Genomic DNA, 15,465 nt, shown 5'->3' on the forward strand with positions numbered 1-15,465 from the left:
TGTCAGAGTCTTTAGTGGTCAGTGCGCTAGCAGCGGTGCGACGGCTCTGGGAGAGGAGGGGGCCCACACACGGTCAGCGATGGACTCTGGAAAGGTAGGTATAGGAGAAATGGGTGCAGTGTATTCGGTGTGGGGCCCCCCTGGACTCAGGGGCCCATGTGCACCGCACACACTGCACCCATTATAGAAACGCCAATGTTACCAGCATTGAATAGCGGGGGGTGGGGCTACGATGACGTGATTCAGCACAAATTATGTCATCAGACTCCCCAAACCACAAACTTTAAAGCACAGTTCTGTATGGGGAGGCTGCGGAAGGCTGATGGGGGGTGATGCAGGCTCTGGGAGAATTGCCTACCCTTTTGGGGGGCCAGGAGTGCCATCCGAATTTCGGCAGCCTCCCGGCCATTCCGGGAGAGTAGGCAAGTATGCTAAAGCATTTAAATAAAACTGAAGAGGGTTAAACTTCAAGACTGTGGACGCGATATCTGTCGGTATTTAGCCTATTGCTGTAAGTGTGGTGTGTCATTTTGTTATGTATTTAAGTCTGGTAGGGCTATGCCTTTTTGTATAGTGATTTCTCGCCCTTCCCAAACCCTTTTTATCTATTTATTTGTTCTGGTGTTTGTATTTTTGGGCAGTGAACGAACAGCAAACCAGAAGTCCCGTTGCAATATTATAAATTTGAGGTGTGCTCACCTGCGTTGACTGGTAGTTGGCTAAACCACCCTAATAGGGCCTTGGCACCACTATGACGGGTATTAAGTCAAGGTAGAAGATTGAGTTGAATACCTTTGTTGTGCTGTTGCACCCTTAGGCAGTAATCACCTGCAATGCAAGTTGTGCTTGACATTTGGGCATTGTTGTTTTGCTCTGTCATTTTATTGCCACCATGGGATATGGTCGTTAGGTCGACACAACTTAGGTCAACAGTCATTAGGTCGACCACTGAAGGTCGACATGCATTAGGTCGACATGGTCAATAGGTTGACATGGTCATTAGGTCGACATGTACTAGGTCGACAGTTCAAAAGGTCGACATCAGGTTTTTAAAAAAAAAAAAAATCATTTTTTGGATTTTTTCATACTTAATGATCCACGTGGACTACAATTGGAATGGTAATCTGTGCCGAGCGAAGCGGTATCAGAGCGAGGCACCTTGCCTGAAGCATGGCGAACGAAGCAAGCCATGCTAGGGGACATGGTGCACTAATTGGTGTTCCCCGTTACTTTACGAAGAAAACTACGCCCAATTAAGTCTAAAAACCCATGTCGACCTTTGACCTGTCGACATAGTACACGTCGATGTAAAGACCATGTCGACCTATTGTCCCTGTCGACCTAATGCATGTCGACCTTCTATGGTTGACCGAATGACTGTTGACCTAAGATGTGTCTACCCAATGACCCATACCCGCCATCATATAGGTTCCCATACCCGCCATCATATAGGTTCAAGATCTAAGTATATTATTGTCTTAAACAAATAGCAAAACTTTTCTGCCAAAACTTGTATCAACAAATCTTTATTTATTAGTTTAGTTAGTATTGGTTTTACTTGACAATGCACATTCTATGGTCGTATTGTTTATTGACTAATAATAAATAATTCTGGCCATGATGCAAAGACTGTTCAGTTTTGTGTATGACCAAGACGCCTGACCTGTCTCACTGTAACCAGGTTCATCAGTATAAAAAAAACCTTGCTAAGTATAGATGACCTGCAACAGGAAGGTTAATGGTAGAAAAGAGCGGGATCGGAATTACTCGGTTCTTTACGCCAGAATTATTGCCATTTCTTATTTTCTGGATTTTTCTTATTGGCTAACCAAAACACGTGACGTCCGATAGCCAATAAGGAGATTCAGTTAAATCTGAGTAATCTCTAGTTACTGGGAATAATCTTCAAGTAATCATATGAACAACTGGGGTATATAACTTGAAATATCTTTAAGTTTTCTAGCTTTAAAATATACCACCTACCTATAATAAACTGTACAGTATAGTTTGCAGAGCAGCAAAAATCTGTAATCAACAGCTTTTAAATTGTTTAGATGCAGATATGTTACATTACCTTTCCAGTCTTCTCTAGCAAGACAGCTTTGTTATAGTAAAGAAATCCTGAGCATGTAAAACTCAAAAGTGACACTAGATGGCAGCAAAAGCTTACCTATCTTAATTCTTATTTTAAAAATGCTAACGTAAAACCTTGATTCTTATCCATTGTATGTCAAAAAGCAATAATCTAAAATACACAGTTATTTATACATGTAAAACTAGTATGAGTATGGCAGTTAATTATTAAATTTTATTTCATGTTTATAAGGGTGGCCAATCCCTGGCCATTTTTTCAATCCTGGGTATCGGGATTGAAAAATGGTCAATCCCGGGATACCCGGTATTGACTTTCTTACTTTGAGTCAGCCCGTCCCCACACCGCCTGCCTCTCCCCACCCGCCCCGCCAGCACACATAACTCACCTAACTGCTGGGGCGGGTAACTTCATCCACCTTTGCGGCGGGTAATGGACAGCTTTCCGGGCTTGGCAGCGGCTGGTGAGTGACTGCGCAGCGTGACCTCAGAATTAGAGGTTACACTGCGGCGTGCGCAGGTGAAACCGGGAGGAGGCAGCTGGGCAGCGTCTGAGCGTCCTGAGGACGCTCAACGCTGACCCTCAATCCCAGGGATTGAAGCTTCCAATCCCGGGATTGAATCCCGGCTGTTTTTTTGCATAAATCCTGGCATCCAGCTGATCCAGATCCCGTGATTGACCACCCTAATGGCTACCCATTAGATCAGAATGAGAAACTCTTATTAATTTAATTAATAGACCATTATCTCATATATTTAATGTAACCACACACAGGAAAACAATTTTGTAAAAAAATAAATGAAAAAATATATGATTGTTCAGCAAATAACTGGTGACAAATAATTTTACTTACTATTGTACTAGTTGATGGTGGTCTTGAAGGGGATATTTATTTAGGAGAGATGGAAGTTGGGTAATTAATTAAATGGAGGTTTAAATCACAAGAGAGAGGGTGGGGAAATGGGAAATCAATTAAAAGATAGCGGATGGAAGGTAAATTAAGGTGTTAAGATAGCTATATACCAGTGGTTCCCAAACACGGTCCTCAAGCACCCCCAACAGTTCACGTTTTCCAGGTCTCCTCACAGAATCGCAGGAGAAATAATTAGCTCCACCTGTGGATCTTTTAAAATGTGTCAGTGAGTAATGAATACGCCTGCGCATCTGCTGAGTGACCTGGAAAACATGAACTGTTGGGTGTCCTTGAGGAGCGAGTCTGGGAACCACTGCTATACACTATCCAGTTGTTGAACTGATAAGCCAGTAATCGGGTGATCGGCTTTTTTTAATGTGCATTGTGTATGTATGAACAGTTTGGCCAAATGCCAATAAAACAGTCCCAAAACTGCCAGACACGCCTGGCTTCAATTATCCGATTGGTCAGTACTGATATAAGATATCGATGAAAAGGTCCCGATATCGTGCAGTGTGTGGGCATTATTGATAATCTGCCCACATTTCCTGTCACAGTTACCTCATCCTCCTTATGGCCAGACATATGCAAATTCAATGTCGTATGGCAGAAATCAGTGACTTAAAAAAAAATGCTTAGCGTTTCCTGCCAGTATTGGGCCCTTCCACTTACCCATAAATTGTGGCGATTGACGGTTCAATCAAAAATTTGCATAGTGGGGTTCATTCAGATGTAGATGGAGTTGCTTTGTGTGCCGTAAAGGACTGATTATCAGTACTTTGCGCATGTGCAGTACTCGTTCTGCTGGCTGGAAGCATCTATTTCCTACAGATGCCTCCTGCAGCTTTAGAATATTTGTGGCAGGTTTGCCTACCCTCCCGCATTCAGCGGGAGGCTCCTGTTTTTTGATTGAGCCTCCCACTGCCCCGCAAACCCTGCTTCTCCTCCCGGTTATTATGGGTCCCTCTGACAATCTGAACTGCGCATGCGCAAGTCCAGAGATGCCGGGGGGCGTGCCCTGCAGTTACTGCCGCTATTGGTGACTGCTCTGCAGATGCAGTGTGCGTGGAGGCCCTTCTTCACTGCAGCCTGCCTCAGTACGGGACAGGAGCTGCAGACAGACACTGCACCCTGCCACAGCTGTGGGGCCCGAAGGGGGTGCGGGGTAAGCAATGCAGGGAGGCGCCGTGTTGAAGAGGTGCTCTGAGCTCTCCCTGCTGCACAATAGCAGTGCCGTTCGTTATGGCCGGGTCTCTGCGCTCTCACCTCCCCACTAAGAGACAGGAAAACATTTGTTTTCCTGATACAGCTGCTGCACCATCAAGAAGCCGAGGCCCCGCCCCTTTCACAGGCCCCGCCCCTCCCACGACCCACGATTCCCCCTCCACCCAAATTGTGAGAGTTGAAACCAGCATAGAGCTCATACAGGTAAGAGCATAGGCGTGCGCAGGGGGGGTGCCTGGTGCGCACAGGCACCCCCTAATGTCCGGCACCCCCCTTACACACGCCTGTAACTGAGTCATTGCCAAGCTTGCAGTTCTATTCCTGACTGTGTATGCCCAACCACACTCTACGCCCGCCAGCACAGACCGTCCGCTCTCTACGGCCGTCCGCCTGCTCGCTATGCCCGCCCACCCCTGCTCTCTACACCCGCCCACCCCCGCTCTTTACACCCGCATCCGCCCTCCACTTCCCTCTCTTCACCTGCCCGGTCAGCAGGCTTGGCGATAGGGGAAGAGACACGCCGCTGCAGAGCCAGTAGAGAATGCATTTGTCAGCTGCACTCCCTACTGGAACCCACATGTGAACAGGACTGCAGGGAAGGAGGGGGTGAAGGAGAAAGAAAGGACGGCAGTAGTTGTCTATGCATGGAGTGGCAGGTGGTGAGTAGCGCTCAGCTGCGAGTACACCCACAAGCAATGTATAATGCATATTATATAATGTATTTGGAGAAGCACTATGTGTCACACAATGTGTGTGTGTGGGGGGGGGGGGCACTGTGTGGCATATGTGTTTAGGGTGCACTGTGTATTATATAATGTGTTTTGGGGTACTATGGGGTCTCTTAAGGCCGGGGCATAATGTGGCGTAATGTGAATTTTGCCTCATACTGTGTCGCGTAATGTAAATTTTGGCTCTTACTGTGTGGCGTAATGTAAATTTAGTCTCATACAGTGTGGCGTAATGTGAATTTTATCTCTTACTGTGTGGCGTAATGTAAATTTCGGCTCATATGGTGTGCCGTAACGTAAATTTTGGCTTATTCCTTGTGGCTTAATGTGAATTTTGGCTAACACTGGCCCTCATTCCGAGTTGTTCGCTCATTATTTTTCTTCGCATCGGTGCGATTTTCCGCTAACTGCGCATGCGCAATGTTCGCACTGCGGCTGCGCCAAGTAAATTTGCTAAGAAGTTTGGTATTTTACTAATGGCATTACGAGGTTTTTTTCTTCGTTCTGCTGATCGTTGTGTGATTGACAGGAAGTGGGTGTTTCTGGGCGGAAACTGGCCGTTTCATGGGAGTGTGTGAAAAAACGCTGCCGTTTCTGGGAAAAACGCGGGAGTGGCTGGAGAAACGGGGGAGTGTCTGGGCGAACGCTGGGTGTGTTTGTGACGTCAAACCAGGAACGAAACTGACTGAACTGATCGCAATGTCTGAGTAAGTCTGGAGCTACTCAGAAACTGCAAAGTAAAATCTTTTCGCAATATTGCGAATACTTCGTTCGCAATTCAGCTAAGCTAAGATTCACTCCCAGAGGGCGGCGGCTTAGTGTATGCACTGCTGCGAAAAGCGGCTAGCAAGCGAACAACTCGGAATGAGGGCCACTGTGTGGTGTAATGTGAATTTCGGCTCATACCGTTTGGCATAATGTGAATTTTGCACCAAGGCCCACCACTCTCTAGTTCCACCACTAGGTCAGCGATAGGTTGGGGAAGTGTAAGTAGCGATAGGATGCAGCGGCAGCTAGGACTCAGAATTATGCCATAGCGGACAGTCAGTAGTGTCTACTGGTCGCACCATTATGTTTCATTTTATTTCTCTGGGGTGTATTGTATCTACTTGTATTATTAGGAACTAGGGATAAATTAGATTACGTCATGTGATTTTACAGAGAGAATGTAAAATAGTGTTAGACATGTCCCTGGTCAGTGCTAGACACACCCAAAAGGCGATGCGAGACACGCCCTAAAGGCAGTGCTAGACACGCCCCTCCAGCAGTGCACCCCCTAAAAAAAAATTAGCTGCGCAAGCCTATGGGTAAGAGCACTGTGTGGTTACCATTTTCAATGCTCAGTCACCAATAAGACATCTCTAGAAAGCATCATCATATTGTCATTATATGTGCCCAGTATTATTCCATTAAAATTACAGTGTTTGGTCTGAATTAAACACAGCTCCGTAATTTGTGTCCTTTAAACCTGACATCCCTGACACGGGATGGAGCACTGTAGGCAGGGCTGGTACAATGTGCTCAGCAAACACAGCAATGCAGGGGTAGGCTTCTGTCTATTTTCACTTCGGGGAGTCCTACTACTAGCAACATTGGGCCTCATTCAGACCCGATCGCACACTGCCTTTTTTCGCAGCCGTGCGATCGGGTCTGAACAGCGCATGCACCGCAATGCACAGGCGTGCCGGCTGCTGTCGACGGGGATCGCCAGGCAGCAACAAAACTTAAGAAAGCTATCGCACCGGCGATCACAAAGAAAATTGACGGGAAGAAGGCGGTCGTGGGTGGCAACTCACAGTTTTCTGGGAGTGTCCGGAAAAACATAGGCGTGCCCAACCGTTCAGGAGGAGGACTCCTGACGTCACCACCGGCCCGGATCGTCGCAGCGGCTGAGTAAGTCCTGGGCTGTGCAGAAACTGCACAAACTTTTGTTTGTGCAGCTCACTGCATAGCCGATCGCACCCCTGCAAAGCGATTACCCCCTACCCTGTAGGCGGCGATTACCTGGTCGCAGCAGTGCAAAAAAACGCCTGCGGACGACCAGGTCTGAATGAGGGGCATTGGCCCTCATTCAGACCTGATCGCTCGCTAGCAGTTTTTTGCAGCGCTGCGATCAGATAGTCGCCGCCTACAGGGGAGTGTATTTTAGCTGTGCAATCGCATGGCAGCCGAGCTGTACAAAAAAACTGTGCATTTTCTGAGTTGCTCAGAACTTACTCAGCCTCTGTGATCTCTTCAGGCTGTTTGGGCCCGGAACTGATGTCAGACACCCACCCTGCAAACGCTTGGGAACGCCTGCATTTTTCCTACCACTCCCAGAAAACGGTGAGTTGACACCCACAAACGCCTTCTTACTGTCAATCACCTTGCGATCAGCTGTGCGAATGGATTCTTCGTAAAACCCATCACACAGCAACGATCCACTTTGTACCTGTGCCTACACATTGCGGTGCCTATGCAAGCTCAGTTCTGACCTGATTGCAGCGCTGCAAGAAAAGCTAGCGTGCAATCAGGTCTGAATGAGGGCCTTTGCGAGTATAACAGGCGCTACTACTGTGGGCGTTCTGTGCGGTGCTACTACTGTGGGCGTTCTGTGTATAAGTGGCGCTACTACTGTGGGTGTTATGTATAAGTGGCACTACTATGGACGTTATGTGTATAATCGGTGATACTACTGGAGGCATTATGTGTAAAAGCGGCGATACTACTGGGGTCATTATGTGTATAAGTGGCGATACTACTGGGGGCATTATTTGTACAAGTGGTGCTACTACTGGGGGTTACTAGTGGGCACATTATGTCTATGTGGGCGTTATGTATAAGCGCCACTACTACTGTGGCGTTATATGTATAAGCAGCGCTACTACTGTGGGCGTTATGTGTATAAGGGGCACTACTACTGGGGGCATTATGTCTATAAGAGGCAATACTACTGTGGACAGCCGTCACTTCCAGCTAGTCTTCAAGGTGATGTATGTCACCTTGACTACTAGACGGAAGTGACGGATCAGACTTACCCAATCCCTAAACAACAACTTAAACATCTTTTTGTTGACCCGCCGGAAGTGACATATCCTTGCTGTTTCCATAGCGATCTATAGTGATAGGGAAGCACGCTGTGCGCAGCAGAGGATCATGGGACTATTATTTTAGTATATTTTATATATATATATATATATATATATACTGTATATATCGATCAGGTGTTCACAGCGGCACCAGATTGGTAGATGAGGAGTATGTACTAGGAAACTTGAGATTGATTTACCACACATTTCTGGACCTTGAAAAAGACCCCAGCATGCGATATAAACGCGTTGGCCTGTAGCAGAGGAAACCAGGTGGTGACTGATACGAGTTCGGGTATTCAACAACTGAGCCCGCATCAGCTGAGCACCCGGGTCTTTTTACTGAGTGAAGCGCTCTTTGTACTGCCTTCTGACAGTTCACATTACATTCGGTAATTGTCACAAGTTTAACCACTTGAGATCATCTGCCTTTTGTGTGAAGTTTTTATGTGTTTAATATGATGTTAATTGCATTTTAATGTATTAAATAGTACTTCACTATGGGGGTAATTCCAAGTTGATCGCAGCAGGATTTTTGTTAGCAATTGGGCAAAACCATGTGCACTGCAGGGGAGGCAGATATAACATGTGCAGAGAGAGATAGATTTGGGTGGGGTGTGTTCAATCTGCAATCTAATTTGCAGTGTAAAAATAAAGCAGCCAGTATTTACCCTGCACAGAAACAAAATAACCCACCCAAATCTAACTCTTTCTGCACATGTTATATCTGCCTCCCCTGCAGTGCACATGGTTTTGCCCAATAGCTAAAAAAAATCCTGCTGCGATCAACTTGGAATTACCCCCTATATTTGCATTGTTACCTTCTCTCCACTGGGTAATTAGTTACGGACGAGCCCAATATTAAGAAAGGAGAGTGTAATAAGAGACGACAACTCCTGCATGACCATCATATGCAGTAGCGCTAGTTAACTTTTTCAATTCTTTGCATGTGATTTGGTGTAGGTGTGAGGAAACCTTTGTATATAGGCCCTCATTCCGAGTTGATCGGTCGCAAGGCGAATTTACCAGAGTTACACACGCTAAGCCGCCGCCTACTGGGAGTGAATCTTAGCTTCTTAAAATTGCGACCGATGTATTCGCAATATTGCGATTACTAACTACTTAGCAGTTTCTGAGTAGCTCCAGACTTACTCTGCCTGTGCGATCATTTCAGTGCTTGTCGTTCCTGGTTGACGTCACAAACACACCCAGCGTTCGCCCAGGCACTCCCACCGTTTCTCCGGCCACTCCTGCGTTTTTTCCGGAAACGGTAGCGTTTTCAGCCACACGCCCCTGAAACGCCGTGTTTCCGCCCAGTAACACCCATTTCCTGTCAATCACATTACGATCGCCGGAGCGAAGAAAAAGCCGTGAGTAAAATTACTTTCTTCATAGTAAAGTTACTTGGCGCAGTCGCAGTGCGAACATTGCGCATGCGTACTAAGCGGATTTTCACTGCGATGCGATGAAAAATACCGAGCGAACAACTCGGAATGAGGGCCATAATATAGAACTTGCCTGGCTGCTTTGTTTGAGCGCACTCTTAGGCATTCATATACTGTATGCACTTTGGTGAAGCTGTGGATGGTACACTCATTGCTAGTGCAGACCCTGGGATGCAGCCACGGGGGAGCTACTTGGTCTTCCCAGAATGAGCACCCACCAGCACACACCAAGATACATACACTACTACAGTTCTCTCCTGTGTAATCCAGTCGAATACACTACTGTTCTCTCTAGAGCAGGCATTCCCAACCACGGTCCTCAAGGCACACCAACAGTGCAGGTTTTAGTGATATCCAGACTGCAGCACAGATGGTTAAATCAAAATAACTGAGCTACTAATTAAGTCACCTGTGCTTAAGCCTGGATATCACTAAAACCTGCACTGTTAGTGTGCCTTGAGGACTGTGGTTGGGAAACACTGCTCTAGAGCATTGGTTCTCAAACTCGGTCCTCAGGACCCCACACAGTGCATGTTTTGCAGGTCTCCACACAGAATCACAAGTGAAATAATTAGCTCCAGCTGTTGACCTTTTAAAATGTATCTGTTAGTAATTAAAACACCTGTGCACCAGCTGGGTTACCTGCAAAACATGCACTGTGTGGGGTCCTGAGGACCGAGTTTGAGAACCTATGCTCTAGAGCATACTTGCCTACCTGCCCCTCTCCATGAGGGAGAAAATGCTCTGTTCCTGGACTTTCCTGGTAATGTATGATTGCCATCACCTGTGGTGAGCTAGTTAATTGATAAGAAAGGTGTTTCACCACAGATGATGGCAATCATACATTACCAGGAAAGTCCAGGAACAGAGCATTTTCTCCCTCATGGAGAGGGTCAGGTAGGCAAGTATGCTCTAGAGCACAGGTTCTCAAACTCGGTCCTCAGGACCCCACACAGTGCATGTTTTGCAGGTCTCACAGAATCACAAGTGAAATAATTAGCTTCACCTGTGGACCTTTTAAAATGTGCCAGTGAGTAATTAGTACACCTGTGCACTTGCTGGGTTACCTGCAAAACATGCACCGTGTGGGGTCCTGAGGACCGAGTTTGAGAACCTCTGCTCTAGAGTAACCCAGGAGCATATACTACTGTTCCCTCCAGGTGTGACCCACGCAGGATCCCCTCATTCTGTAATGTGGTGGCAGAGCCAAACAAAATATATTAGAAGGATAGAACAGTATATTTTCGAACTTTATAGTATATACAGTATATATATATATATATATAGAGAGAGAGTGAGAGTATGTCTGGGTGTGTGTGTGTATACAAACACACAATCCCGCACCAGTGTATATAGATTTTCTACTTGTGTGTATCTTCTAACAAATGTACACGGTACATTACTATAGAGTGCACCCATATACTTTTTTTTTTTTATTGCTGCTTTAAGTACTAGGACACACCCCTGAGTGCCAATAAATACACCCATAGGTGGAGCTAGACACATCCGTTGAGCGGAACATGACACGCCCCCGCAACGGCACGCCATTCTGCTACCACCTGGAATCTCCCTGAAACTAGTTTTCAAAAGTAGGCAAGTATGATTTGTACCACAAACAAACAAATAGCTTGGCGCTAACAGCCAACATCCGGTACCGGACAGCTGGTGAAGGCCCTTACGCGTTTCTCCGCGGAGAAACGCGTAAGGCCTTCACCAGCTGTCCGGTACCGGATGTTCAAGTCTTTTCACCTGCTTATGCCTGGACCTTTCTTTGGGATACTCCGGATAAGACCCACAAAAAACGGTTATTAAAAGCACCAGGAGTCGGGAGACACCAATCATTGGTCCATAAAGGGTCAATTCTGGATCCTTGAAGCAGGTTGTATTTACTTCTAAAAACGGACTCTTTATATAAGCCTGACAGTCCAAATTACAGCATGTATTAATCTACTAATTGCTCTTAAATATCCTCTGCAACTAACTGCCAAGCTTGTCACAGTGGGAATTGTCAATTATTGCCTCACCTGCTGCTACTAACTGATCGGCTTTACTATTACTAATCAACTGCTGCTTTATAAGAGACTGCCACGCTAGACAGAGTTTCTATATATTTGATCTGCTTGAATTAATTCATGGATTAAACCTCAATATAAAACCTCAATATAAAGGTTCAGAATTGTACCATACCAACTGTGTCAATTATGACACGCTTTGCAGGTTCAACCGGTATTTAGGATTTAGTCTTTCAAATGTGATTTTTATTATTGTTTTTAATTGTGTTAAATAAAAAGCACGCTTATGTTTTAAATCAGCGCTGTTATTGGTGTGTTTGTATTTTAAGTATGATTTGTGGTACAGTATTGCACAGCAGCTTTCTTGTGGCTGTACTTCAATACCAACCACATTTGAATCAGGCCCAGTGTCAGTGACTTTCCATGTGTCTGCTTTCAGTCACTCTGAGCTTCAAGGCAGGTGTGCTGTCCAGTTTCCACTAGAGATGAGCGCCGGAAATTTTTCGGGTTTTGTGTTTTGGTTTTGGGTTCGGTTCCGCGGCCGTGTTTTGGGTTCGACCGCGTTTTGGCAAAACCTCACCGAATTTTTTTTGTCGGATTCGGGTGTGTTTTGGATTCAGGTGTTTTTTTCAAAAAACACTAAAAAACAGCTTAAATCGTAGAATTTGGGGGTCATTTTGATCCCAAAGTATTATTAACCTCAAAAACCATAATTTACACTCATTTTCAGTCTATTCTGAATACCTCACACCTCACAATATTATTTTTAGTCCTAAAATTTGCACCTAGGTCGCTGGATGACTAAGCTAAGCGACCCTAGTGGCCGACACAAACACCGGGCCCATCTAGGAGTGTCACTGCAGTGTCACGCAGGATGTCCCTTCCAAAAAACCCTCCCCAAACAGCACATGACGCAAAGAAAAAAAGAGGCGCAATGAGGTAGCTGTGTGAGTAAGATAAGCGACCCTAGTGGCCGACACAAACACCGGGCCCATCTAGGAGTGTCACTGCAGTGTCACGCAGGATGTCCCTTCCAAAAAACCCTCCCCAAACAGCACATGACGCAAAGAAAAAAAGAGGCGCAATGAGGTAGCTGTGTGAGTAAGATAAGCGACCCTAGTGGCCGACACAAACACCGGGCCCATCTAGGAGTGTCACTGCAGTGTCACGCAGGATGTCCCTTCCAAAAAACCCTCCCCAAACAGCACATGACGCAAAGAAAAAAAGAGGCGCAATGAGGTAGCTGTGTGAGTAAGATAAGCGACCCTAGTGGCCGACACAAACACCGGGCCCATCTAGGAGTGTCACTGCAGTGTCACGCAGGATGTCCCTTCCAAAAAACCCTCCCCAAACAGCACATGACGCAAAGAAAAAAAGAGGCGCAATGAGGTAGCTGTGTGAGTAAGATAAGCGACCCTAGTGGCCGACACAAACACCGGGCCCATCTAGGAGTGGCACTGCAGTGTCACGCAGGATGTCCCTTCCAAAAAACCCTCCCCAAACAGCACATGACGCAAAGAAAAAAAGAGGCGCAATGAGGTAGCTGTGTGAGTAAGATAAGCGACCCTAGTGGCCGACACAAACACCGGGCCCATCTAGGAGTGTCACTGCAGTGTCACGCAGGATGTCCCTTCCAAAAAACCCTCCCCAAACAGCACATGACGCAAAGAAAAAAAGAGGCGCAATGAGGTAGCTGTGTGAGTAAGATAAGCGACCCTAGTGGCCGACACAAACACCGGGCCCATCTATGAGTGGCACTGCAGTGTCACGCAGGATGTCCCTTCCAAAAAACCCTCCCCAAACAGCACATGACGCAAAGAAAAATTAAAGAAAAAAGAGGTGCAAGATGGAATTGTCCTTGGGCCCTCCCACACACCCTTATGTTGTATAAACAGGACATGCACACTTTAACCAACCCATCATTTCAGTGACAGGGTCTGCCACACGACTGTGACTGAAATGACGGGTTGGTTTGGACCCCCACCAAAAAAGAAGCAATTAATCTCTCCTTGCACAAACTGGCTCTACAGAGGCAAGATGTCCACCTCATCATCATCCTCCGATATATCACCGTGTACATCCCCCTCCTCACAGATTATCAATTCGTCCCCACTGGAATCCACCATCTCAGCTCCCTGTGTACTTTGTGGAGGCAATTGCTGCTGGTCAATGTCTCCACGGAGGAATTGATTATAATTCATTTTAATGAACATCATCTTCTCCACATTTTCTGGATGTAACCTCGTACGCCGATTGCTGACAAGGTGAGCGGCGGCACTAAACACTCTTTCGGAGTACACACTTGTGGGAGGGCAACTTAGGTAGAATAAAGCCAGTTTGTGCAAGGGCCTCCAAATTGCCTCTTTTTCCTGCCAGTATAAGTACGGACTGTGTGACGTGCCTACTTGGATGCGGTCACTCATATAATCCTCCACCATTCTTTCAATGTTGAGAGAATCATATGCAGTGACAGTAGACGACATGTCCGTAATCGTTGTCAGGTCCTTCAGTCCGGACCAGATGTCAGCATCAGCAGTCGCTCCAGACTGCCCTGCATCACCGCCAGCGGGTGGGCTCGGAATTCGTAGCCTTTTCCTCGCACCCCCAGTTGCGGGAGAATGTGAAGGAGGAGATGTTGACAGGTCGCGTTCCGCTTGACTTGACAATTTTCTCACCAGCAGGTCTTTCAACCCCAGCAGACTTGTGTCTGCCGGAAAGAGAGATCCAAGGTAGGCTTTAAATCTAGGATCGAGCACGGTGGCCAAAATGTAGTGCTCTGATTTCAACAGATTGACCACCCGTGAATCCTTGTTAAGCGAATTAAGGGCTCCATCCACAAGTCCCACATGCCTAGCGGAATCGCTCCGTGTTAGCTCCTCCTTCAATGTCTCCAGCTTCTTCTGCAAAAGCCTGATGAGGGGAATGACCTGACTCAGGCTGGCAGTGTCTGAACTGACTTCACGTGTGGCAAGTTCAAAGGGCATCAGAACCTTGCACAACGTTGAAATCATTCTCCACTGCGCTTGAGACAGGTGCATTCCACCTCCTATATCGTGCTCAATTGTATAGGCTTGAATGGCCTTTTGCTGCTCCTCCAACCTCTGAAGCATATAGAGGGTTGAATTCCACCTCGTTACCACTTCTTGCTTCAGATGATGGCAGGGCAGGTTCAGTAGTTTTTGGTGGTGCTCCAGTCTTCTGTACGTGGTGCCTGTACGCCGAAAGTGTCCCGCAATTCTTCTGGCCACCGACAGCATCTCTTGCACGCCCCTGTCGTTTTTTAAATAATTCTGCACCACCAAATTCAAGGTATGTGCAAAACATGGGATGTGCTGGAATTTGCCCATATTTAATGCACACACAATATTGCTGGCGTTGTCCGATGCCACAAATCCCCAGGAGAGTCCAATTGGGGTAAGCCATTCCGCGATGATCTTCCTCAGTTGCCGTAAGAGGTTTTCAGCTGTGTGCGTATTCTGGAAACCGGTGATACAAAGCGTAGCCTGCCTAGGAAAGAGTTGGCGTTTGCGAGATGCTGCTACTGGTGCCGCCGCTGCTGTTCTTGCGGCGGGAGTCCATACATCTACCCAGTGGGCTGTCACAGTCATATAGTCCTGACCCTGCCCTGCTCCACTTGTCCACATGTCCGTGGTTAAGTGGACATTGGGTACAGCTGCATTTTTTAGGACACTGGTGACTCTTTTTCTGAGGTCTGTGTACATTTTCGGTATCGCCTGCCTAGAGAAATGGAACCTAGATGGTATTTGGTACCGGGGACACAGTACCTCCAACAAGTCTCTAGTTGGCTCTGCAGTAATGATGGATACCGGAACCACGTTTCTCACCACCCAGGATGCCAAGGCCTCAGTTATCCGCTTTGCAGTAGGATGACTGCTGTGATATTTCATCTTCCTCGCAAAGGACTGTTGGACAGTCAATTGCTTGGTGGAAGTAGTAAAAGTGGTCTTACGACTTCCCCTCTG

The sequence above is a fragment of the Pseudophryne corroboree genome, chromosome 5, assembly GCF_028390025.1.
Source record: "Pseudophryne corroboree isolate aPseCor3 chromosome 5, aPseCor3.hap2, whole genome shotgun sequence".
NCBI lineage: Eukaryota > Metazoa > Chordata > Amphibia > Anura > Myobatrachidae > Pseudophryne > Pseudophryne corroboree.